Below are 21,276 nucleotides of genomic sequence, written 5' to 3' on the forward strand. Positions count from 1 at the left end.
CTGAATCCTGCACTGTACCGCCTAAAAATGCCGCCAGAACGCCGTCCTCTGCGTCCTCTTGCGTCGCCGGCGCCGACTCTTGACAAAGGGTGCGAAATGTGCATGGATACGCCGTGCGAATGCATCTGCATGTGCTCCCCTAGCCTACCTCGTAATGCGCCTAGGGCTACGATCACCTTCGGCCGCTGCCGACTGGCGGGAAGCCGACACAGCGCGGCGTGGGGGCGCCCGGTTGTGCGGTGGTGGTGTAAAGGTCAGCATAGTTGCCTTGCAAGCAGTTGATCCGGGTTCGATTCCCGGCCACCGCAGCAGGCTTTCAGCTTTGCGTATGAGTACTTTTGCCACGCGCCGTTAAATTAATGTTCTTTCTCCCTCTTACTCGCTGCAGACCAGCCTACAGTGTGTCTCGACTTGTCTCGACTTTGCTCAGCTGACGCGAGAGCTGACGCTCTCCAGTCGGCCTATATCAAAACGACAAGCACGAGAAACGACTGAGAGAGGCAGGGAGAGGCGAGGCGGTGGACACACAGCACGCCCCTTCATTTCACGGTGGCGTCTCCCTCACTGAATCGGTCTGCAGCTGCGAAAACAAAGGAGAAAGAAAAATAGGAAGCAAAATTGCCAACAGTACCCTGTGTTCCCATGCGGTCACCCGCCCAAGCACTGACAAGGGCCAAAGTTGTTACACGTCGGCAATCGGGCATTTTCTTTCATTTTCTCTTTGCCGTATGAGAACCAGCGTATTCAACATATTGTGACCATTGCCGAGCGAATGCTGCAGCGCTTCCCGACGAGTCGGGTTCGGATCCTCTGCCAACGTCCACGCAGGGCGATGATCTTTTGGTCATCACACTCGCCAGCTGAAATCGGCGCTGCCTTTTCGTAGTAGTAAAAGCCTACTGGCCCGTGGGGGGATCGAACCCACGACCTTCGCGTTATTAGCACGACGCTCTAACCAACTGAGCTAACGGGCCTCCACGCCGACGGTTGCTCAGCCCTACGCTGGAAACACGTGGCATGAAGCCACACGCCACTTCTAGGGTCACCGTGTGTCTGCTTCGCCCGTATATGTTCTGCTGGCGGTCACGAAACAGTAGCTGTACTGCGAGCAGGACGGGAAACGGCAGCACGCACTGCTGAAACTTGAGACGATTCGTGTGGAAAAAATTCCGTTCCGGTACCGGCAATCGAGCCCGGGCCTCCGGGGTGATAGCCAGGCATCCTAGCCACTAGATCTCACCGGATTTGGGCGTCCGTTCGACGGATCGGATGGTCTCTCGCACATTTCGTGCCGAGGCCCGTGTCGGCACCCTTCTCTCTTTGCGAACGTCATTGCGCATACCGGCTGGCAAGGCGCGCACCTCAAAAGTCTCAGAGCAATGCTTTTGGCTTCATGCTCTACTGGGAGAAGAGGAAAAGGAAAGCTGTCAGTATCAATAACAGGAAGTGTAAATTTTCTCTCTGAAGCGTTGAAACGTTGTGGATAAGAAACAAGAAATAAGTTCGAGCCCTAGCGACAGCACCACCGTGAGTCACAGAAAATTAAATGCCCCGGGTGAGGATCGAACTCACGACCTTAAAATTATGAGACTTACGCGCTGACTACTGCGCTACCGAGGCACGGGGCGGACCGTTGGTCCTGGGAACTGGGCAAGTAGCGTACCCATTGTTAGACGCAGAGATACTCTACTTGGTGGATAACGTGTTCTGTTGCTACACGTGCATTGCCGGCCCAGTTGATTGTGGTGGTGCTGCAGCTTTTGCAACGATGGGCAGTACTCCCCGTCGTTCAAGTTCATTGCCTCGGAGGCACCTGGACACAGCAACTTGTGAGGCCAGGCCGACGCCAGTCCGCAGAACATGACGCGAGCGTCCGAGTGAGGAACCGCACGTGCTGCGTTCTCGGTTCTTCTCAAGGGAATCCCGCTATACATTCTTGTGGATCGTGCATCTCAAGCGCGCAAGCCACACGGCACCGCGGGAAAAGCAAAACGATGCATCGGCCGGGAAACGAACCCGGGCCGCCCGCGTGGCAGGCGAGCATTCTACCACTGAACCACCGATGCTCAGACCAGTAGCAACCTTTCGCTGCTTCCCCAGCAGATGTCTCGAGATAACGTGGGACTGCCGTCAAGCGCCGTAGCATTCTGTCGATAAAATGCTGCAGACGCTGAATCCTGCACTGTACCGCCTAAAAATGCCGCCAGAACGCCGTCCTCTGCGTCCTCTTGCGTCGCCGGCGCCGACTCTTGACAAAGGGTGCGAAATGTGCATGGATACGCCGTGCGAATGCATCTGCATGTGCTCCCCTAGCCTACCTCGTAATGCGCCTAGGGCTACGATCACCTTCGGCCGCTGCCGACTGGCGGGAAGCCGACACAGCGCGGCGTGGGGGCGCCCGGTTGTGCGGTGGTGGTGTAAAGGTCAGCATAGTTGCCTTGCAAGCAGTTGATCCGGGTTCGATTCCCGGCCACCGCAGCAGGCTTTCAGCTTTGCGTATGAGTACTTTTGCCACGCGCCGTTAAATTAATGTTCTTTCTCCCTCTTACTCGCTGCAGACCAGCCTACAGTGTGTCTCGACTTGTCTCGACTTTGCTCAGCTGACGCGAGAGCTGACGCTCTCCAGTCGGCCTATATCAAAACGACAAGCACGAGAAACGACTGAGAGAGGCAGGGAGAGGCGAGGCGGTGGACACACAGCACGCCCCTTCATTTCACGGTGGCGTCTCCCTCACTGAATCGGTCTGCAGCTGCGAAAACAAAGGAGAAAGAAAAATAGGAAGCAAAATTGCCAACAGTACCCTGTGTTCCCATGCGGTCACCCGCCCAAGCACTGACAAGGGCCAAAGTTGTTACACGTCGGCAATCGGGCATTTTCTTTCATTTTCTCTTTGCCGTATGAGAACCAGCGTATTCAACATATTGTGACCATTGCCGAGCGAATGCTGCAGCGCTTCCCGACGAGTCGGGTTCGGATCCTCTGCCAACGTCCACGCAGGGCGATGATCTTTTGGTCATCACACTCGCCAGCTGAAATCGGCGCTGCCTTTTCGTAGTAGTAAAAGCCTACTGGCCCGTGGGGGGATCGAACCCACGACCTTCGCGTTATTAGCACGACGCTCTAACCAACTGAGCTAACGGGCCTCCACGCGGACGGTTGCTCAGCCCTACGCTGGAAACACGTGGCATGAAGCCACACGCCACTTCTAGGGTCACCGTGTGTCTGCTTCGCCCGTATATGTTCTGCTGGCGGTCACGAAACAGTAGCTGTACTGCGAGCAGGACGGGAAACGGCAGCACGCACTGCTGAAACTTGAGACGATTCGTGTGGAAAAAATTCCGTTCCGGTACCGGCAATCGAGCCCGGGCCTCCGGGGTGATAGCCAGGCATCCTAGCCACTAGATCTCACCGGATTTGGGCGTCCGTTCGACGGATCGGATGGTCTCTCGCACATTTCGTGCCGAGGCCCGTGTCGGCACCCTTCTCTCTTTGCGAACGTCATTGCGCATACCGGCTGGCAAGGCGCGCACCTCAAAAGTCTCAGAGCAATGCTTTTGGCTTCATGCTCTACTGGGAGAAGAGGAAAAGGAAAGCTGTCAGTATCAATAACAGGAAGTGTAAATTTTCTCTCTGAAGCGTTGAAACGTTGTGGATAACAAACAAGAAATAAGTTCGAGCCCTAGCGACAGCACCACCGTGAGTCACAGAAAATTAAATGCCCCGGGTGAGGATCGAACTCACGACCTTAAAATTATGAGACTTACGCGCTGACTACTGCGCTACCGAGGCACGGGGCGGACCGTTGGTCCTGGGAACTGGGCAAGTAGCGTACCCAATGTTAGACGCAGAGATACTCTACTTGGTGGATAACGTGTTCTGTTGCTACACGTGCATTGCCGGCCCAGTTGATTGTGGTGGTGCTGCAGCTTTTGCAACGATGGGCAGTACTCCCCGTCGTTCAAGTTCATTGCCTCGGAGGCACCTGGACACAGCAACTTGTGAGGCCAGGCCGACGCCAGTCCGCAGAACATGACGCGAGCGTCCGAGTGGGGAACCGCACGTGCTGCGTTCTCGGTTCTTCTCAAGGGAATCCCGCTATACATTCTTGTGGATCGTGCATCTCAAGCGCGCAAGCCACACGGCACCGCGGGAAAAGCAAAACGATGCATCGGCCGGGAAACGAACCCGGGCCGCCCGCGTGGCAGGCGAGCATTCTACCACTGAACCACCGATGCTCAGACCAGTAGCAACCTTTCGCTGCTTCCCCAGCAGATGTCTCGAGATAACGTGGGACTGCCGTCAAGCGCCGTAGCATTCTGTCGATAAAATGCTGCAGACGCTGAATCCTGCACTGTACCGCCTAAAAATGCCGCCAGAACGCCGTCCTCTGCGTCCTCTTGCGTCGCCGGCGCCGACTCTTGACAAAGGGTGCGAAATGTGCATGGATACGCCGTGCGAATGCATCTGCATGTGCTCCCCTAGCCTACCTCGTAATGCGCCTAGGGCTACGATCACCTTCGGCCGCTGCCGACTGGCGGGAAGCCGACACAGCGCGGCGTGGGGGCGCCCGGTTGTGCGGTGGTGGTGTAAAGGTCAGCATAGTTGCCTTGCAAGCAGTTGATCCGGGTTCGATTCCCGGCCACCGCAGCAGGCTTTCAGCTTTGCGTATGAGTACTTTTGCCACGCGCCGTTAAATTAATGTTCTTTCTCCCTCTTACTCGCTGCAGACCAGCCTACAGTGTGTCTCGACTTGTCTCGACTTTGCTCAGCTGACGCGAGAGCTGACGCTCTCCAGTCGGCCTATATCAAAACGACAAGCACGAGAAACGACTGAGAGAGGCAGGGAGAGGCGAGGCGGTGGACACACAGCACGCCCCTTCATTTCACGGTGGCGTCTCCCTCACTGAATCGGTCTGCAGCTGCGAAAACAAAGGAGAAAGAAAAATAGGAAGCAAAATTGCCAACAGTACCCTGTGTTCCCATGCGGTCACCCGCCCAAGCACTGACAAGGGCCAAAGTTGTTACACGTCGGCAATCGGGCATTTTCTTTCATTTTCTCTTTGCCGTATGAGAACCAGCGTATTCAACATATTGTGACCATTGCCGACCGAATGCTGCAGCGCTTCCCGACGAGTCGGGTTCGGATCCTCTGCCAACGTCCACGCAGGGCGATGATCTTTTGGTCATCACACTCGCCAGCTGAAATCGGCGCTGCCTTTTCGTAGTAGTAAAAGCCTACTGGCCCGTGGGGGGATCGAACCCACGACCTTCGCGTTATTAGCACGACGCTCTAACCAACTGAGCTAACGGGCCTCCACGCGGACGGTTGCTCAGCCCTACGCTGGAAACACGTGGCATGAAGCCACACGCCACTTCTAGGGTCACCGTGTGTCTGCTTCGCCCGTATATGTTCTGCTGGCGGTCACGAAACAGTAGCTGTACTGCGAGCAGGACGGGAAACGGCAGCACGCACTGCTGAAACTTGAGACGATTCGTGTGGAAAAAATTCCGTTCCGGTACCGGCAATCGAGCCCGGGCCTCCGGGGTGATAGCCAGGCATCCTAGCCACTAGATCTCACCGGATTTGGGCGTCCGTTCGACGGATCGGATGGTCTCTCGCACATTTCGTGCCGAGGCCCGTGTCGGCACCCTTCTCTCTTTGCGAACGTCATTGCGCATACCGGCTGGCAAGGCGCGCACCTCAAAAGTCTCAGAGCAATGCTTTTGGCTTCATGCTCTACTGGGAGAAGAGGAAAAGGAAAGCTGTCAGTATCAATAACAGGAAGTGTAAATTTTCTCTCTGAAGCGTTGAAACGTTGTGGATAACAAACAAGAAATAAGTTCGAGCCCTAGCGACAGCACCACCGTGAGTCACAGAAAATTAAATGCCCCGGGTGAGGATCGAACTCACGACCTTAAAATTATGAGACTTACGCGCTGACTACTGCGCTACCGAGGCACGGGGCGGACCGTTGGTCCTGGGAACTGGGCAAGTAGCGTACCCAATGTTAGACGCAGAGATACTCTACTTGGTGGATAACGTGTTCTGTTGCTACACGTGCATTGCCGGCCCAGTTGATTGTGGTGGTGCTGCAGCTTTTGCAACGATGGGCAGTACTCCCCGTCGTTCAAGTTCATTGCCTCGGAGGCACCTGGACACAGCAACTTGTGAGGCCAGGCCGACGCCAGTCCGCAGAACATGACGCGAGCGTCCGAGTGGGGAACCGCACGTGCTGCGTTCTCGGTTCTTCTCAAGGGAATCCCGCTATACATTCTTGTGGATCGTGCATCTCAAGCGCGCAAGCCACACGGCACCGCGGGAAAAGCAAAACGATGCATCGGCCGGGAAACGAACCCGGGCCGCCCGCGTGGCAGGCGAGCATTCTACCACTGAACCACCGATGCTCAGACCAGTAGCAACCTTTCGCTGCTTCCCCAGCAGATGTCTCGAGATAACGTGGGACTGCCGTCAAGCGCCGTAGCATTCTGTCGAGAAAATGCTGCAGACGCTGAATCCTGCACTGTACCGCCTAAAAATGCCGCCAGAACGCCGTCCTCTGCGTCCTCTTGCGTCGCCGGCGCCGACTCTTGACAAAGGGTGCGAAATGTGCATGGATACGCCGTGCGAATGCATCTGCATGTGCTCCCCTAGCCTACCTCGTAATGCGCCTAGGGCTACGATCACCTTCGGCCGCTGCCGACTGGCGGGAAGCCGACACAGCGCGGCGTGGGGGCGCCCGGTTGTGCGGTGGTGGTGTAAAGGTCAGCATAGTTGCCTTGCAAGCAGTTGATCCGGGTTCGATTCCCGGCCACCGCAGCAGGCTTTCAGCTTTGCGTATGAGTACTTTTGCCACGCGCCGTTAAATTAATGTTCTTTCTCCCTCTTACTCGCTGCAGACCAGCCTACAGTGTGTCTCGACTTGTCTCGACTTTGCTCAGCTGACGCGAGAGCTGACGCTCTCCAGTCGGCCTATATCAAAACGACAAGCACGAGAAACGACTGAGAGAGGCAGGGAGAGGCGAGGCGGTGGACACACAGCACGCCCCTTCATTTCACGGTGGCGTCTCCCTCACTGAATCGGTCTGCAGCTGCGAAAACAAAGGAGAAAGAAAAATAGGAAGCAAAATTGCCAACAGTACCCTGTGTTCCCATGCGGTCACCCGCCCAAGCACTGACAAGGGCCAAAGTTGTTACACGTCGGCAATCGGGCATTTTCTTTCATTTTCTCTTTGCCGTATGAGAACCAGCGTATTCAACATATTGTGACCATTGCCGAGCGAATGCTGCAGCGCTTCCCGACGAGTCGGGTTCGGATCCTCTGCCAACGTCCACGCAGGGCGATGATCTTTTGGTCATCACACTCGCCAGCTGAAATCGGCGCTGCCTTTTCGTAGTAGTAAAAGCCTACTGGCCTGTGGGGGGATCGAACCCACGACCTTCGCGTTATTAGCACGACGCTCTAACCAACTGAGCTAACGGGCCTCCACGCGGACGGTTGCTCAGCCCTACGCTGGAAACACGTGGCATGAAGCCACACGCCACTTCTAGGGTCACCGTGTGTCTGCTTCGCCCGTATATGTTCTGCTGGCGGTCACGAAACAGTAGCTGTACTGCGAGCAGGACGGGAAACGGCAGCACGCACTGCTGAAACTTGAGACGATTCGTGTGGAAAAAATTCCGTTCCGGTACCGGCAATCGAGCCCGGGCCTCCGGGGTGATAGCCAGGCATCCTAGCCACTAGATCTCACCGGATTTGGGCGTCCGTTCGACGGATCGGATGGTCTCTCGCACATTTCGTGCCGAGGCCCGTGTCGGCACCCTTCTCTCTTTGCGAACGTCATTGCGCATACCGGCTGGCAAGGCGCGCACCTCAAAAGTCTCAGAGCAATGCTTTTGGCTTCATGCTCTACTGGGAGAAGAGGAAAAGGAAAGCTGTCAGTATCAATAACAGGAAGTGTAAATTTTCTCTCTGAAGCGTTGAAACGTTGTGGATAACAAACAAGAAATAAGTTCGAGCCCTAGCGACAGCACCACCGTGAGTCACAGAAAATTAAATGCCCCGGGTGAGGATCGAACTCACGACCTTAAAATTATGAGACTTACGCGCTGACTACTGCGCTACCGAGGCACGGGGCGGACCGTTGGTCCTGGGAACTGGGCAAGTAGCGTACCCATTGTTAGACGCAGAGATACTCTACTTGGTGGATAACGTGTTCTGTTGCTACACGTGCATTGCCGGCCCAGTTGATTGTGGTGGTGCTGCAGCTTTTGCAACGATGGGCAGTACTCCCCGTCGTTCAAGTTCATTGCCTCGGAGGCACCTGGACACAGCAACTTGTGAGGCCAGGCCGACGCCAGTCCGCAGAACATGACGCGAGCGTCCGAGTGGGGAACCGCACGTGCTGCGTTCTCGGTTCTTCTCAAGGGAATCCCGCTATACATTCTTGTGGATCGTGCATCTCAAGCGCGCAAGCCACACGGCACCGCGGGAAAAGCAAAACGATGCATCGGCCGGGAAACGAACCCGGGCCGCCCGCGTGGCAGGCGAGCATTCTACCACTGAACCACCGATGCTCAGACCAGTAGCAACCTTTCGCTGCTTCCCCAGCAGATGTCTCGAGATAACGTGGGACTGCCGTCAAGCGCCGTAGCATTCTGTCGATAAAATGCTGCAGACGCTGAATCCTGCACTGTACCGCCTAAAAATGCCGCCAGAACGCCGTCCTCTGCGTCCTCTTGCGTCGCCGGCGCCGACTCTTGACAAAGGGTGCGAAATGTGCATGGATACGCCGTGCGAATGCATCTGCATGTGCTCCCCTAGCCTACCTCGTAATGCGCCTAGGGCTACGATCACCTTCGGCCGCTGCCGACTGGCGGGAAGCCGACACAGCGCGGCGTGGGGGCGCCCGGTTGTGCGGTGGTGGTGTAAAGGTCAGCATAGTTGCCTTGCAAGCAGTTGATCCGGGTTCGATTCCCGGCCACCGCAGCAGGCTTTCAGCTTTGCGTATGAGTACTTTTGCCACGCGCCGTTAAATTAATGTTCTTTCTCCCTCTTACTCGCTGCAGACCAGCCTACAGTGTGTCTCGACTTGTCTCGACTTTGCTCAGCTGACGCGAGAGCTGACGCTCTCCAGTCGGCCTATATCAAAACGACAAGCACGAGAAACGACTGAGAGAGGCAGGGAGAGGCGAGGCGGTGGACACACAGCACGCCCCTTCATTTCACGGTGGCGTCTCCCTCACTGAATCGGTCTGCAGCTGCGAAAACAAAGGAGAAAGAAAAATAGGAAGCAAAATTGCCAACAGTACCCTGTGTTCCCATGCGGTCACCCGCCCAAGCACTGACAAGGGCCAAAGTTGTTACACGTCGGCAATCGGGCATTTTCTTTCATTTTCTCTTTGCCGTATGAGAACCAGCGTATTCAACATATTGTGACCATTGCCGAGCGAATGCTGCAGCGCTTCCCGACGAGTCGGGTTCGGATCCTCTGCCAACGTCCACGCAGGGCGATGATCTTTTGGTCATCACACTCGCCAGCTGAAATCGGCGCTGCCTTTTCGTAGTAGTAAAAGCCTACTGGCCTGTGGGGGGATCGAACCCACGACCTTCGCGTTATTAGCACGACGCTCTAACCAACTGAGCTAACGGGCCTCCACGCGGACGGTTGCTCAGCCCTACGCTGGAAACACGTGGCATGAAGCCACACGCCACTTCTAGGGTCACCGTGTGTCTGCTTCGCCCGTATATGTTCTGCTGGCGGTCACGAAACAGTAGCTGTACTGCGAGCAGGACGGGAAACGGCAGCACGCACTGCTGAAACTTGAGACGATTCGTGTGGAAAAAATTCCGTTCCGGTACCGGCAATCGAGCCCGGGCCTCCGGGGTGATAGCCAGGCATCCTAGCCACTAGATCTCACCGGATTTGGGCGTCCGTTCGACGGATCGGATGGTCTCTCGCACATTTCGTGCCGAGGCCCGTGTCGGCACCCTTCTCTCTTTGCGAACGTCATTGCGCATACCGGCTGGCAAGGCGCGCACCTCAAAAGTCTCAGAGCAATGCTTTTAGCTTCATGCTCTACTGGGAGAAGAGGAAAAGGAAAGCTGTCAGTATCAATAACAGGAAGTGTAAATTTTCTCTCTGAAGCGTTGAAACGTTGTGGATAACAAACAAGAAATAAGTTCGAGCCCTAGCGACAGCACCACCGTGAGTCACAGAAAATTAAATGCCCCGGGTGAGGATCGAACTCACGACCTTAAAATTATGAGACTTACGCGCTGACTACTGCGCTACCGAGGCACGGGGCGGACCGTCGGTCCTGGGAACTGGGCAAGTAGCGTACCCATTGTTAGACGCAGAGATACTCTACTTGGTGGATAACGTGTTCTGTTGCTACACGTGCATTGCCGGCCCAGTTGATTGTGGTGGTGCTGCAGCTTTTGCAACGATGGGCAGTACTCCCCGTCGTTCAAGTTCATTGCCTCGGAGGCACCTGGACACAGCAACTTGTGAGGCCAGGCCGACGCCAGTCCGCAGAACATGACGCGAGCGTCCGAGTGGGGAACCGCACGTGCTGCGTTCTCGGTTCTTCTCAAGGGAATCCCGCTATACATTCTTGTGGATCGTGCATCTCAAGCGCGCAAGCCACACGGCACCGCGGGAAAAGCAAAACGATGCATCGGCCGGGAAACGAACCCGGGCCGCCCGCGTGGCAGGCGAGCATTCTACCACTGAACCACCGATGCTCAGACCAGTAGCAACCTTTCGCTGCTTCCCCAGCAGATGTCTCGAGATAACGTGGGACTGCCGTCAAGCGCCGTAGCATTCTGTCGATAAAATGCTGCAGACGCTGAATCCTGCACTGTACCGCCTAAAAATGCCGCCAGAACGCCGTCCTCTGCGTCCTCTTGCGTCGCCGGCGCCGACTCTTGACAAAGGGTGCGAAATGTGCATGGATACGCCGTGCGAATGCATCTGCATGTGCTCCCCTAGCCTACCTCGTAATGCGCCTAGGGCTACGATCACCTTCGGCCGCTGCCGACTGGCGGGAAGCCGACACAGCGCGGCGTGGGGGCGCCCGGTTGTGCGGTGGTGGTGTAAAGGTCAGCATAGTTGCCTTGCAAGCAGTTGATCCGGGTTCGATTCCCGGCCACCGCAGCAGGCTTTCAGCTTTGCGTATGAGTACTTTTGCCACGCGCCGTTAAATTAATGTTCTTTCTCCCTCTTACTCGCTGCAGACCAGCCTACAGTGTGTCTCGACTTGTCTCGACTTTGCTCAGCTGACGCGAGAGCTGACGCTCTCCAGTCGGCCTATATCAAAACGACAAGCACGAGAAACGACTGAGAGAGGCAGGGAGAGGCGAGGCGGTGGACACACAGCACGCCCCTTCATTTCACGGTGGCGTCTCCCTCACTGAATCGGTCTGCAGCTGCGAAAACAAAGGAGAAAGAAAAATAGGAAGCAAAATTGCCAACAGTACCCTGTGTTCCCATGCGGTCACCCGCCCAAGCACTGACAAGGGCCAAAGTTGTTACACGTCGGCAATCGGGCATTTTCTTTCATTTTCTCTTTGCCGTATGAGAACCAGCGTATTCAACATATTGTGACCATTGCCGAGCGAATGCTGCAGCGCTTCCCGACGAGTCGGGTTCGGATCCTCTGCCAACGTCCACGCAGGGCGATGATCTTTTGGTCATCACACTCGCCAGCTGAAATCGGCGCTGCCTTTTCGTAGTAGTAAAAGCCTACTGGCCTGTGGGGGGATCGAACCCACGACCTTCGCGTTATTAGCACGACGCTCTAACCAACTGAGCTAACGGGCCTCCACGCGGACGGTTGCTCAGCCCTACGCTGGAAACACGTGGCATGAAGCCACACGCCACTTCTAGGGTCACCGTGTGTCTGCTTCGCCCGTATATGTTCTGCTGGCGGTCACGAAACAGTAGCTGTACTGCGAGCAGGACGGGAAACGGCAGCACGCACTGCTGAAACTTGAGACGATTCGTGTGGAAAAAATTCCGTTCCGGTACCGGCAATCGAGCCCGGGCCTCCGGGGTGATAGCCAGGCATCCTAGCCACTAGATCTCACCGGATTTGGGCGTCCGTTCGACGGATCGGATGGTCTCTCGCACATTTCGTGCCGAGGCCCGTGTCGGCACCCTTCTCTCTTTGCGAACGTCATTGCGCATACCGGCTGGCAAGGCGCGCACCTCAAAAGTCTCAGAGCAATGCTTTTGGCTTCATGCTCTACTGGGAGAAGAGGAAAAGGAAAGCTGTCAGTATCAATAACAGGAAGTGTAAATTTTCTCTCTGAAGCGTTGAAACGTTGTGGATAACAAACAAGAAATAAGTTCGAGCCCTAGCGACAGCACCACCGTGAGTCACAGAAAATTAAATGCCCCGGGTGAGGATCGAACTCACGACCTTAAAATTATGAGACTTACGCGCTGACTACTGCGCTACCGAGGCACGGGGCGGACCGTTGGTCCTGGGAACTGGGCAAGTAGCGTACCCATTGTTAGACGCAGAGATACTCTACTTGGTGGATAACGTGTTCTGTTGCTACACGTGCATTGCCGGCCCAGTTGATTGTGGTGGTGCTGCAGCTTTTGCAACGATGGGCAGTACTCCCCGTCGTTCAAGTTCATTGCCTCGGAGGCACCTGGACACAGCAACTTGTGAGGCCAGGCCGACGCCAGTCCGCAGAACATGACGCGAGCGTCCGAGTGGGGAACCGCACGTGCTGCGTTCTCGGTTCTTCTCAAGGGAATCCCGCTATACATTCTTGTGGATCGTGCATCTCAAGCGCGCAAGCCACACGGCACCGCGGGAAAAGCAAAACGATGCATCGGCCGGGAAACGAACCCGGGCCGCCCGCGTGGCAGGCGAGCATTCTACCACTGAACCACCGATGCTCAGACCAGTAGCAACCTTTCGCTGCTTCCCCAGCAGATGTCTCGAGATAACGTGGGACTGCCGTCAAGCGCCGTAGCATTCTGTCGATAAAATGCTGCAGACGCTGAATCCTGCACTGTACCGCCTAAAAATGCCGCCAGAACGCCGTCCTCTGCGTCCTCTTGCGTCGCCGGCGCCGACTCTTGACAAAGGGTGCGAAATGTGCATGGATACGCCGTGCGAATGCATCTGCATGTGCTCCCCTAGCCTACCTCGTAATGCGCCTAGGGCTACGATCACCTTCGGCCGCTGCCGACTGGCGGGAAGCCGACACAGCGCGGCGTGGGGGCGCCCGGTTGTGCGGTGGTGGTGTAAAGGTCAGCATAGTTGCCTTGCAAGCAGTTGATCCGGGTTCGATTCCCGGCCACCGCAGCAGGCTTTCAGCTTTGCGTATGAGTACTTTTGCCACGCGCCGTTAAATTAATGTTCTTTCTCCCTCTTACTCGCTGCAGACCAGCCTACAGTGTGTCTCGACTTGTCTCGACTTTGCTCAGCTGACGCGAGAGCTGACGCTCTCCAGTCGGCCTATATCAAAACGACAAGCACGAGAAACGACTGAGAGAGGCAGGGAGAGGCGAGGCGGTGGACACACAGCACGCCCCTTCATTTCACGGTGGCGTCTCCCTCACTGAATCGGTCTGCAGCTGCGAAAACAAAGGAGAAAGAAAAATAGGAAGCAAAATTGCCAACAGTACCCTGTGTTCCCATGCGGTCACCCGCCCAAGCACTGACAAGGGCCAAAGTTGTTACACGTCGGCAATCGGGCATTTTCTTTCATTTTCTCTTTGCCGTATGAGAACCAGCGTATTCAACATATTGTGACCATTGCCGAGCGAATGCTGCAGCGCTTCCCGACGAGTCGGGTTCGGATCCTCTGCCAACGTCCACGCAGGGCGATGATCTTTTGGTCATCACACTCGCCAGCTGAAATCGGCGCTGCCTTTTCGTAGTAGTAAAAGCCTACTGGCCTGTGGGGGGATCGAACCCACGACCTTCGCGTTATTAGCACGACGCTCTAACCAACTGAGCTAACGGGCCTCCACGCGGACGGTTGCTCAGCCCTACGCTGGAAACACGTGGCATGAAGCCACACGCCACTTCTAGGGTCACCGTGTGTCTGCTTCGCCCGTATATGTTCTGCTGGCGGTCACGAAACAGTAGCTGTACTGCGAGCAGGACGGGAAACGGCAGCACGCACTGCTGAAACTTGAGACGATTCGTGTGGAAAAAATTCCGTTCCGGTACCGGCAATCGAGCCCGGGCCTCCGGGGTGATAGCCAGGCATCCTAGCCACTAGATCTCACCGGATTTGGGCGTCCGTTCGACGGATCGGATGGTCTCTCGCACATTTCGTGCCGAGGCCCGTGTCGGCACCCTTCTCTCTTTGCGAACGTCATTGCGCATACCGGCTGGCAAGGCGCGCACCTCAAAAGTCTCAGAGCAATGCTTTTGGCTTCATGCTCTACTGGGAGAAGAGGAAAAGGAAAGCTGTCAGTATCAATAACAGGAAGTGTAAATTTTCTCTCTGAAGCGTTGAAACGTTGTGGATAACAAACAAGAAATAAGTTCGAGCCCTAGCGACAGCACCACCGTGAGTCACAGAAAATTAAATGCCCCGGGTGAGGATCGAACTCACGACCTTAAAATTATGAGACTTACGCGCTGACTACTGCGCTACCGAGGCACGGGGCGGACCGTTGGTCCTGGGAACTGGGCAAGTAGCGTACCCATTGTTAGACGCAGAGATACTCTACTTGGTGGATAACGTGTTCTGTTGCTACACGTGCATTGCCGGCCCAGTTGATTGTGGTGGTGCTGCAGCTTTTGCAACGATGGGCAGTACTCCCCGTCGTTCAAGTTCATTGCCTCGGAGGCACCTGGACACAGCAACTTGTGAGGCCAGGCCGACGCCAGTCCGCAGAACATGACGCGAGCGTCCGAGTGGGGAACCGCACGTGCTGCGTTCTCGGTTCTTCTCAAGGGAATCCCGCTATACATTCTTGTGGATCGTGCATCTCAAGCGCGCAAGCCACACGGCACCGCGGGAAAAGCAAAACGATGCATCGGCCGGGAAACGAACCCGGGCCGCCCGCGTGGCAGGCGAGCATTCTACCACTGAACCACCGATGCTCAGACCAGTAGCAACCTTTCGCTGCTTCCCCAGCAGATGTCTCGAGATAACGTGGGACTGCCGTCAAGCGCCGTAGCATTCTGTCGATAAAATGCTGCAGACGCTGAATCCTGCACTGTACCGCCTAAAAATGCCGCCAGAACGCCGTCCTCTGCGTCCTCTTGCGTCGCCGGCGCCGACTCTTGACAAAGGGTGCGAAATGTGCATGGATACGCCGTGCGAATGCATCTGCATGTGCTCCCCTAGCCTACCTCGTAATGCGCCTAGGGCTACGATCACCTTCGGCCGCTGCCGACTGGCGGGAAGCCGACACAGCGCGGCGTGGGGGCGCCCGGTTGTGCGGTGGTGGTGTAAAGGTCAGCATAGTTGCCTTGCAAGCAGTTGATCCGGGTTCGATTCCCGGCCACCGCAGCAGGCTTTCAGCTTTGCGTATGAGTACTTTTGCCACGCGCCGTTAAATTAATGTTCTTTCTCCCTCTTACTCGCTGCAGACCAGCCTACAGTGTGTCTCGACTTGTCTCGACTTTGCTCAGCTGACGCGAGAGCTGACGCTCTCCAGTCGGCCTATATCAAAACGACAAGCACGAGAAACGACTGAGAGAGGCAGGGAGAGGCGAGGCGGTGGACACACAGCACGCCCCTTCATTTCACGGTGGCGTCTCCCTCACTGAATCGGTCTGCAGCTGCGAAAACAAAGGAGAAAGAAAAATAGGAAGCAAAATTGCCAACAGTACCCTGTGTTCCCATGCGGTCACCCGCCCAAGCACTGACAAGGGCCAAAGTTGTTACACGTCGGCAATCGGGCATTTTCTTTCATTTTCTCTTTGCCGTATGAGAACCAGCGTATTCAACATATTGTGACCATTGCCGAGCGAATGCTGCAGCGCTTCCCGACGAGTCGGGTTCGGATCCTCTGCCAACGTCCACGCAGGGCGATGATCTTTTGGTCATCACACTCGCCAGCTGAAATCGGCGCTGCCTTTTCGTAGTAGTAAAAGCCTACTGGCCTGTGGGGGGATCGAACCCACGACCTTCGCGTTATTAGCACGACGCTCTAACCAACTGAGCTAACGGGCCTCCACGCGGACGGTTGCTCAGCCCTACGCTGGAAACACGTGGCATGAAGCCACACGCCACTTCTAGGGTCACCGTGTGTCTGCTTCGCCCGTATATGTTCTGCTGGCGGTCACGAAACAGTAGCTGTACTGCGAGCAGGACGGGAAACGGCAGCACGCACTGCTGAAACTTGAGACGATTCGTGTGGAAAAAATTCCGTTCCGGTACCGGCAATCGAGCCCGGGCCTCCGGGGTGATAGCCAGGCATCCTAGCCACTAGATCTCACCGGATTTGGGCGTCCGTTCGACGGATCGGATGGTCTCTCGCACATTTCGTGCCGAGGCCCGTGTCGGCACCCTTCTCTCTTTGCGAACGTCATTGCGCATACCGGCTGGCAAGGCGCGCACCTCAAAAGTCTCAGAGCAATGCTTTTAGCTTCATGCTCTACTGGGAGAAGAGGAAAAGGAAAGCTGTCAGTATCAATAACAGGAAGTGTAAATTTTCTCTCTGAAGCGTTGAAACGTTGTGGATAACAAACAAGAAATAAGTTCGAGCCCTAGCGACAGCACCACCGTGAGTCACAGAAAATTAAATGCCCCGGGTGAGGATCGAACTCACGACCTTAAAATTATGAGACTTACGCGCTGACTACTGCGCTACCGAGGCACGGGGCGGACCGTCGGTCCTGGGAACTGGGCAAGTAGCGTACCCATTGTTAGACGCAGAGATACTCTACTTGGTGGATAACGTGTTCTGTTGCTACACGTGCATTGCCGGCCCAGTTGATTGTGGTGGTGCTGCAGCTTTTGCAACGATGGGCAGTACTCCCCGTCGTTCAAGTTCATTGCCTCGGAGGCACCTGGACACAGCAACTTGTGAGGCCAGGCCGACGCCAGTCCGCAGAACATGACGCGAGCGTCCGAGTGGGGAACCGCACGTGCTGCGTTCTCGGTTCTTCTCAAGGGAATCCCGCTATACATTCTTGTGGATCGTGCATCTCAAGCGCGCAAGCCACACGGCACCGCGGGAAAAGCAAAACGATGCATCGGCCGGGAAACGAACCCGGGCCGCCCGCGTGGCAGGCGAGCATTCTACCACTGAACCACCGATGCTCAGACCAGTAGCAACCTTTCGCTGCTTCCCCAGCAGATGTCTCGAGATAACGTGGGACTGCCGTCAAGCGCCGTAGCATTCTGTCGATAAAATGCTGCAGACGCTGAATCCTGCACTGTACCGCCTAAAAATGCCGCCAGAACGCCGTCCTCTGCGTCCTCTTGCGTCGCCGGCGCCGACTCTTGACAAAGGGTGCGAAATGTGCATGGATACGCCGTGCGAATGCATCTGCATGTGCTCCCCTAGCCTACCTCGTAATGCGCCTAGGGCTACGATCACCTTCGGCCGCTGCCGACTGGCGGGAAGCCGACACAGCGCGGCGTGGGGGCGCCCGGTTGTGCGGTGGTGGTGTAAAGGTCAGCATAGTTGCCTTGCAAGCAGTTGATCCGGGTTCGATTCCTGGCCACCGCAGCAGGCTTTCAGCTTTGCGTATGAGTACTTTTGCCACGCGCCGTTAAATTAATGTTCTTTCTCCCTCTTACTCGCTGCAGACCAGCCTACAGTGTGTCTCGACTTGTCTCGACTTTGCTCAGCTGACGCGAGAGCTGACGCTCTCCAGTCGGCCTATATCAAAACGACAAGCACGAGAAACGACTGAGAGAGGCAGGGAGAGGCGAGGCGGTGGACACACAGCACGCCCCTTCATTTCACGGTGGCGTCTCCCTCACTGAATCGGTCTGCAGCTGCGAAAACAAAGGAGAAAGAAAAATAGGAAGCAAAATTGCCAACAGTACCCTGTGTTCCCATGCGGTCACCCGCCCAAGCACTGACAAGGGCCAAAGTTGTTACACGTCGGCAATCGGGCATTTTCTTTCATTTTCTCTTTGCCGTATGAGAACCAGCGTATTCAACATATTGTGACCATTGCCGAGCGAATGCTGCAGCGCTTCCCGACGAGTCGGGTTCGGATCCTCTGCCAACGTCCACGCAGGGCGATGATCTTTTGGTCATCACACTCGCCAGCTGAAATCGGCGCTGCCTTTTCGTAGTAGTAAAAGCCTACTGGCCCGTGGGGGGATCGAACCCACGACCTTCGCGTTATTAGCACGACGCTCTAACCAACTGAGCTAACGGGCCTCCACGCCGACGGTTGCTCAGCCCTACGCTGGAAACACGTGGCATGAAGCCACACGCCACTTCTAGGGTCACCGTGTGTCTGCTTCGCCCGTATATGTTCTGCTGGCGGTCACGAAACAGTAGCTGTACTGCGAGCAGGACGGGAAACGGCAGCACGCACTGCTGAAACTTGAGACGATTCGTGTGGAAAAAATTCCGTTCCGGTACCGGCAATCGAGCCCGGGCCTCCGGGGTGATAGCCAGGCATCCTAGCCACTAGATCTCACCGGATTTGGGCGTCCGTTCGACGGATCGGATGGTCTCTCGCACATTTCGTGCCGAGGCCCGTGTCGGCACCCTTCTCTCTTTGCGAACGTCATTGCGCATACCGGCTGGCAAGGCGCGCACCTCAAAAGTCTCAGAGCAATGCTTTTGGCTTCATGCTCTACTGGGAGAAGAGGAAAAGGAAAGCTGTCAGTATCAATAACAGGAAGTGTAAATTTTCTCTCTGAAGCGTTGAAACGTTGTGGATAACAAACAAGAAATAAGTTCGAGCCCTAGCGACAGCACCACCGTGAGTCACAGAAAATTAAATGCCCCGGATGAGGATCGAACTCACGACCTTAAAATTATGAGACTTACGCGCTGACTACTGCGCTACCGAGGCACGGGGCGGACCGTTGGTCCTGGGAACTGGGCAAGTAGCGTACCCATTGTTAGACGCAGAGATACTCTACTTGGTGGATAACGTGTTCTGTTGCTACACGTGCATTGCCGGCCCAGTTGATTGTGGTGGTGCTGCAGCTTTTGCAACGATGGGCAGTACTCCCCGTCGTTCAAGTTCATTGCCTCGGAGGCACCTGGACACAGCAACTTGTGAGGCCAGGCCGACGCCAGTCCGCAGAACATGACGCGAGCGTCCGAGTGGGGAACCGCACGTGCTGCGTTCTCGGTTCTTCTCAAGGGAATCCCGCTATACATTCTTGTGGATCGTGCATCTCAAGCGCGCAAGCCACACGGCACCGCGGGAAAAGCAAAACGATGCATCGGCCGGGAATCGAACCCGGGCCGCCCGCGTGGCAGGCGAGCATTCTACCACTGAACCACCGATGCTCAGACCAGTAGCAACCTTTCGCTGCTTCCCCAGCAGATGTCTCGAGATAACGTGTGACTGCCGTCAAGCGCCGTAGCATTCTGTCGATAAAATGCTGCAGACGCTGAATCCTGCACTGTACCGCCTAAAAATGCCGCCAGAACGCCGTCCTCTGCGTCCTCTTGCGTCGCCGGCGCCGACTCTTGACAAAGGGTGCGAAATGTGCATGGATACGCCGTGCGAATGCATCTGCATGTGCTCCCCTAGCCTACCTCGTAATGCGCCTAGGGCTACGATCACCTTCGGCCGCTGCCGACTGGCGGGAAGCCGACACAGCGCGGCGTGGGGGCGCCCGGTTGTGCGGTGGTGGTGTAAAGGTCAGCATAGGTGCCTTGCAAGCAGTTGATCCGTGTTCGATTCCCGGCCACCGCAGCAGGCTTTCAGCTTTGCGTATGAGTACTTTTGCCACGCGCCGTTAAATTAATGTTCTTTCTCCCTCTTACTCGCTGCAGACCAGCCTACAGTGTGTCTCGACTTGTCTCGACTTTGCTCAGCTGACGCGAGAGCTGACGCTCTCCAGTCGGCCTATATCAAAACGACAAGCACGAGAAACGACTGAGAGAGGCAGGGAGAGGCGAGGCGGTGGACACACAGCACGCCCCTTCATTTCACGGTGGCGTCTCCCTCACTGAATCGGTCTGCAGCTGCGAAAACAAAGGAGAAAGAAAAATAGGAAGCAAAATTGCCAACAGTACCCTGTGTTCCCATGCGGTCACCCGCCCAAGCACTGACAAGGGCCAAAGTTGTTACACGTCGGCAATCGGGCATTTTCTTTCATTTTCTCTTTGCCGTATGAGAACCAGCGTATTCAACATATTGTGACCATTGCCGAGCGAATGCTGCAGCGCTTCCCGACGAGTCGGGTTCGGATCCTCTGCCAACGTCCACGCAGGGCGATGATCTTTTGGTCATCACACTCGCCAGCTGAAATCGGCGCTGCCTTTTCGTAGTAGTAAAAGCCTACTGGCCCGTGGGGGGATCGAACCCACGACCTTCGCGTTATTAGCACGACGCTCTAACCAACTGAGCTAACGGGCCTCCACGCCGACGGTTGCTCAGCCCTACGCTGGAAACACGTGGCATGAAGCCACACGCCACTTCTAGGGTCACCGTGTGTCTGCTTCGCCCGTATATGTTCTGCTGGCGGTCACGAAACAGTAGCTGTACTGCGAGCAGGACGGGAAACGGCAGCACGCACTGCTGAAACTTGAGACGATTCGTGTGGAAAAAATTCCGTTCCGGTACCGGCAATCGAGCCCGGGCCTCCGGGGTGATAGCCAGGCATCCTAGCCACTAGATCTCACCGGATTTGGGCGTCCGTTCGACGGATCGGATGGTCTCTCGCACATTTCGTGCCGAGGCCCGTGTCGGCACCCTTCTCTCTTTGCGAACGTCATTGCGCATACCGGCTGGCAAGGCGCGCACCTCAAAAGTCTCAGAGCAATGCTTTTGGCTTCATGCTCTACTGGGAGAAGAGGAAAAGGAAAGCTGTCAGTATCAATAACAGGAAGTGTAAATTTTCTCTCTGAAGCGTTGAAACGTTGTGGATAACAAACAAGAAATAAGTTCGAGCCCTAGCGACAGCACCACCGTGAGTCACAGAAAATTAAATGCCCCGGATGAGGATCGAACTCACGACCTTAAAATTATGAGACTTACGCGCTGACTACTGCGCTACCGAGGCACGGGGCGGACCGTTGGTCCTGGGAACTGGGCAAGTAGCGTACCCATTGTTAGACGCAGAGATACTCTACTTGGTGGATAACGTGTTCTGTTGCTACACGTGCATTGCCGGCCCAGTTGATTGTGG

General features: G+C 55.8%; 38 non-coding genes across 38 annotated transcripts; 9 read left to right on the plus strand and 29 right to left on the minus strand.

Moving 5' to 3' along the window:
• The first annotated feature begins 236 nt into the window (after positions 1-236).
• On the plus strand, positions 237-308 carry Trnaa-ugc. The gene has a single exon. It is a non-coding gene; the product is annotated as a tRNA-Ala (tRNA).
• A 592-nt stretch (positions 309-900) lies between these two features.
• On the minus strand, positions 901-974 carry Trnai-aau. The gene has a single exon. It is a non-coding gene; the product is annotated as a tRNA-Ile (tRNA).
• Positions 975-1,547: 573 nt separating this feature from the next.
• Trnam-cau lies at positions 1,548-1,620 on the minus strand. Its single transcript has one exon. It is a non-coding gene; the product is annotated as a tRNA-Met (tRNA).
• A 375-nt stretch (positions 1,621-1,995) lies between these two features.
• Trnag-gcc lies at positions 1,996-2,066 on the minus strand. Its single transcript has one exon. It is a non-coding gene; the product is annotated as a tRNA-Gly (tRNA).
• A 340-nt stretch (positions 2,067-2,406) lies between these two features.
• Trnaa-ugc lies at positions 2,407-2,478 on the plus strand. Its single transcript has one exon. It is a non-coding gene; the product is annotated as a tRNA-Ala (tRNA).
• A 592-nt stretch (positions 2,479-3,070) lies between these two features.
• Positions 3,071-3,144, minus strand: Trnai-aau. The gene has a single exon. It is a non-coding gene; the product is annotated as a tRNA-Ile (tRNA).
• A 573-nt stretch (positions 3,145-3,717) lies between these two features.
• Trnam-cau lies at positions 3,718-3,790 on the minus strand. Its single transcript has one exon. It is a non-coding gene; the product is annotated as a tRNA-Met (tRNA).
• A 375-nt stretch (positions 3,791-4,165) lies between these two features.
• Trnag-gcc lies at positions 4,166-4,236 on the minus strand. Its single transcript has one exon. It is a non-coding gene; the product is annotated as a tRNA-Gly (tRNA).
• A 340-nt stretch (positions 4,237-4,576) lies between these two features.
• On the plus strand, positions 4,577-4,648 carry Trnaa-ugc. The gene has a single exon. It is a non-coding gene; the product is annotated as a tRNA-Ala (tRNA).
• Positions 4,649-5,240: 592 nt separating this feature from the next.
• Trnai-aau lies at positions 5,241-5,314 on the minus strand. Its single transcript has one exon. It is a non-coding gene; the product is annotated as a tRNA-Ile (tRNA).
• A 573-nt stretch (positions 5,315-5,887) lies between these two features.
• On the minus strand, positions 5,888-5,960 carry Trnam-cau. Its single transcript has one exon. It is a non-coding gene; the product is annotated as a tRNA-Met (tRNA).
• A 375-nt stretch (positions 5,961-6,335) lies between these two features.
• On the minus strand, positions 6,336-6,406 carry Trnag-gcc. Its single transcript has one exon. It is a non-coding gene; the product is annotated as a tRNA-Gly (tRNA).
• Positions 6,407-6,746: 340 nt separating this feature from the next.
• Trnaa-ugc lies at positions 6,747-6,818 on the plus strand. Its single transcript has one exon. It is a non-coding gene; the product is annotated as a tRNA-Ala (tRNA).
• A 592-nt stretch (positions 6,819-7,410) lies between these two features.
• Trnai-aau lies at positions 7,411-7,484 on the minus strand. Its single transcript has one exon. It is a non-coding gene; the product is annotated as a tRNA-Ile (tRNA).
• Positions 7,485-8,057: 573 nt separating this feature from the next.
• Trnam-cau lies at positions 8,058-8,130 on the minus strand. Its single transcript has one exon. It is a non-coding gene; the product is annotated as a tRNA-Met (tRNA).
• Positions 8,131-8,505: 375 nt separating this feature from the next.
• Trnag-gcc lies at positions 8,506-8,576 on the minus strand. Its single transcript has one exon. It is a non-coding gene; the product is annotated as a tRNA-Gly (tRNA).
• Positions 8,577-8,916: 340 nt separating this feature from the next.
• On the plus strand, positions 8,917-8,988 carry Trnaa-ugc. The gene has a single exon. It is a non-coding gene; the product is annotated as a tRNA-Ala (tRNA).
• Positions 8,989-9,580: 592 nt separating this feature from the next.
• Positions 9,581-9,654, minus strand: Trnai-aau. Its single transcript has one exon. It is a non-coding gene; the product is annotated as a tRNA-Ile (tRNA).
• Positions 9,655-10,227: 573 nt separating this feature from the next.
• Trnam-cau lies at positions 10,228-10,300 on the minus strand. Its single transcript has one exon. It is a non-coding gene; the product is annotated as a tRNA-Met (tRNA).
• A 375-nt stretch (positions 10,301-10,675) lies between these two features.
• Trnag-gcc lies at positions 10,676-10,746 on the minus strand. Its single transcript has one exon. It is a non-coding gene; the product is annotated as a tRNA-Gly (tRNA).
• A 340-nt stretch (positions 10,747-11,086) lies between these two features.
• On the plus strand, positions 11,087-11,158 carry Trnaa-ugc. Its single transcript has one exon. It is a non-coding gene; the product is annotated as a tRNA-Ala (tRNA).
• A 592-nt stretch (positions 11,159-11,750) lies between these two features.
• Trnai-aau lies at positions 11,751-11,824 on the minus strand. Its single transcript has one exon. It is a non-coding gene; the product is annotated as a tRNA-Ile (tRNA).
• Positions 11,825-12,397: 573 nt separating this feature from the next.
• Trnam-cau lies at positions 12,398-12,470 on the minus strand. Its single transcript has one exon. It is a non-coding gene; the product is annotated as a tRNA-Met (tRNA).
• A 375-nt stretch (positions 12,471-12,845) lies between these two features.
• Trnag-gcc lies at positions 12,846-12,916 on the minus strand. Its single transcript has one exon. It is a non-coding gene; the product is annotated as a tRNA-Gly (tRNA).
• Positions 12,917-13,256: 340 nt separating this feature from the next.
• On the plus strand, positions 13,257-13,328 carry Trnaa-ugc. The gene has a single exon. It is a non-coding gene; the product is annotated as a tRNA-Ala (tRNA).
• A 592-nt stretch (positions 13,329-13,920) lies between these two features.
• Trnai-aau lies at positions 13,921-13,994 on the minus strand. Its single transcript has one exon. It is a non-coding gene; the product is annotated as a tRNA-Ile (tRNA).
• Positions 13,995-14,567: 573 nt separating this feature from the next.
• Positions 14,568-14,640, minus strand: Trnam-cau. The gene has a single exon. It is a non-coding gene; the product is annotated as a tRNA-Met (tRNA).
• Positions 14,641-15,015: 375 nt separating this feature from the next.
• On the minus strand, positions 15,016-15,086 carry Trnag-gcc. The gene has a single exon. It is a non-coding gene; the product is annotated as a tRNA-Gly (tRNA).
• Positions 15,087-15,426: 340 nt separating this feature from the next.
• Positions 15,427-15,498, plus strand: Trnaa-ugc. Its single transcript has one exon. It is a non-coding gene; the product is annotated as a tRNA-Ala (tRNA).
• A 592-nt stretch (positions 15,499-16,090) lies between these two features.
• Positions 16,091-16,164, minus strand: Trnai-aau. The gene has a single exon. It is a non-coding gene; the product is annotated as a tRNA-Ile (tRNA).
• Positions 16,165-16,737: 573 nt separating this feature from the next.
• Positions 16,738-16,810, minus strand: Trnam-cau. Its single transcript has one exon. It is a non-coding gene; the product is annotated as a tRNA-Met (tRNA).
• Positions 16,811-17,185: 375 nt separating this feature from the next.
• On the minus strand, positions 17,186-17,256 carry Trnag-gcc. The gene has a single exon. It is a non-coding gene; the product is annotated as a tRNA-Gly (tRNA).
• A 340-nt stretch (positions 17,257-17,596) lies between these two features.
• Trnaa-ugc lies at positions 17,597-17,668 on the plus strand. The gene has a single exon. It is a non-coding gene; the product is annotated as a tRNA-Ala (tRNA).
• A 592-nt stretch (positions 17,669-18,260) lies between these two features.
• Trnai-aau lies at positions 18,261-18,334 on the minus strand. The gene has a single exon. It is a non-coding gene; the product is annotated as a tRNA-Ile (tRNA).
• A 573-nt stretch (positions 18,335-18,907) lies between these two features.
• Positions 18,908-18,980, minus strand: Trnam-cau. Its single transcript has one exon. It is a non-coding gene; the product is annotated as a tRNA-Met (tRNA).
• Positions 18,981-19,355: 375 nt separating this feature from the next.
• Trnag-gcc lies at positions 19,356-19,426 on the minus strand. The gene has a single exon. It is a non-coding gene; the product is annotated as a tRNA-Gly (tRNA).
• A 1,004-nt stretch (positions 19,427-20,430) lies between these two features.
• On the minus strand, positions 20,431-20,504 carry Trnai-aau. The gene has a single exon. It is a non-coding gene; the product is annotated as a tRNA-Ile (tRNA).
• A 573-nt stretch (positions 20,505-21,077) lies between these two features.
• Trnam-cau lies at positions 21,078-21,150 on the minus strand. The gene has a single exon. It is a non-coding gene; the product is annotated as a tRNA-Met (tRNA).
• Positions 21,151-21,276: the final 126 nt, after the last annotated feature.

Source organism: Schistocerca piceifrons, unplaced genomic scaffold (genome assembly GCF_021461385.2).
Source record: "Schistocerca piceifrons isolate TAMUIC-IGC-003096 unplaced genomic scaffold, iqSchPice1.1 HiC_scaffold_530, whole genome shotgun sequence".
Taxonomy (NCBI): domain Eukaryota; kingdom Metazoa; phylum Arthropoda; class Insecta; order Orthoptera; family Acrididae; genus Schistocerca; species Schistocerca piceifrons.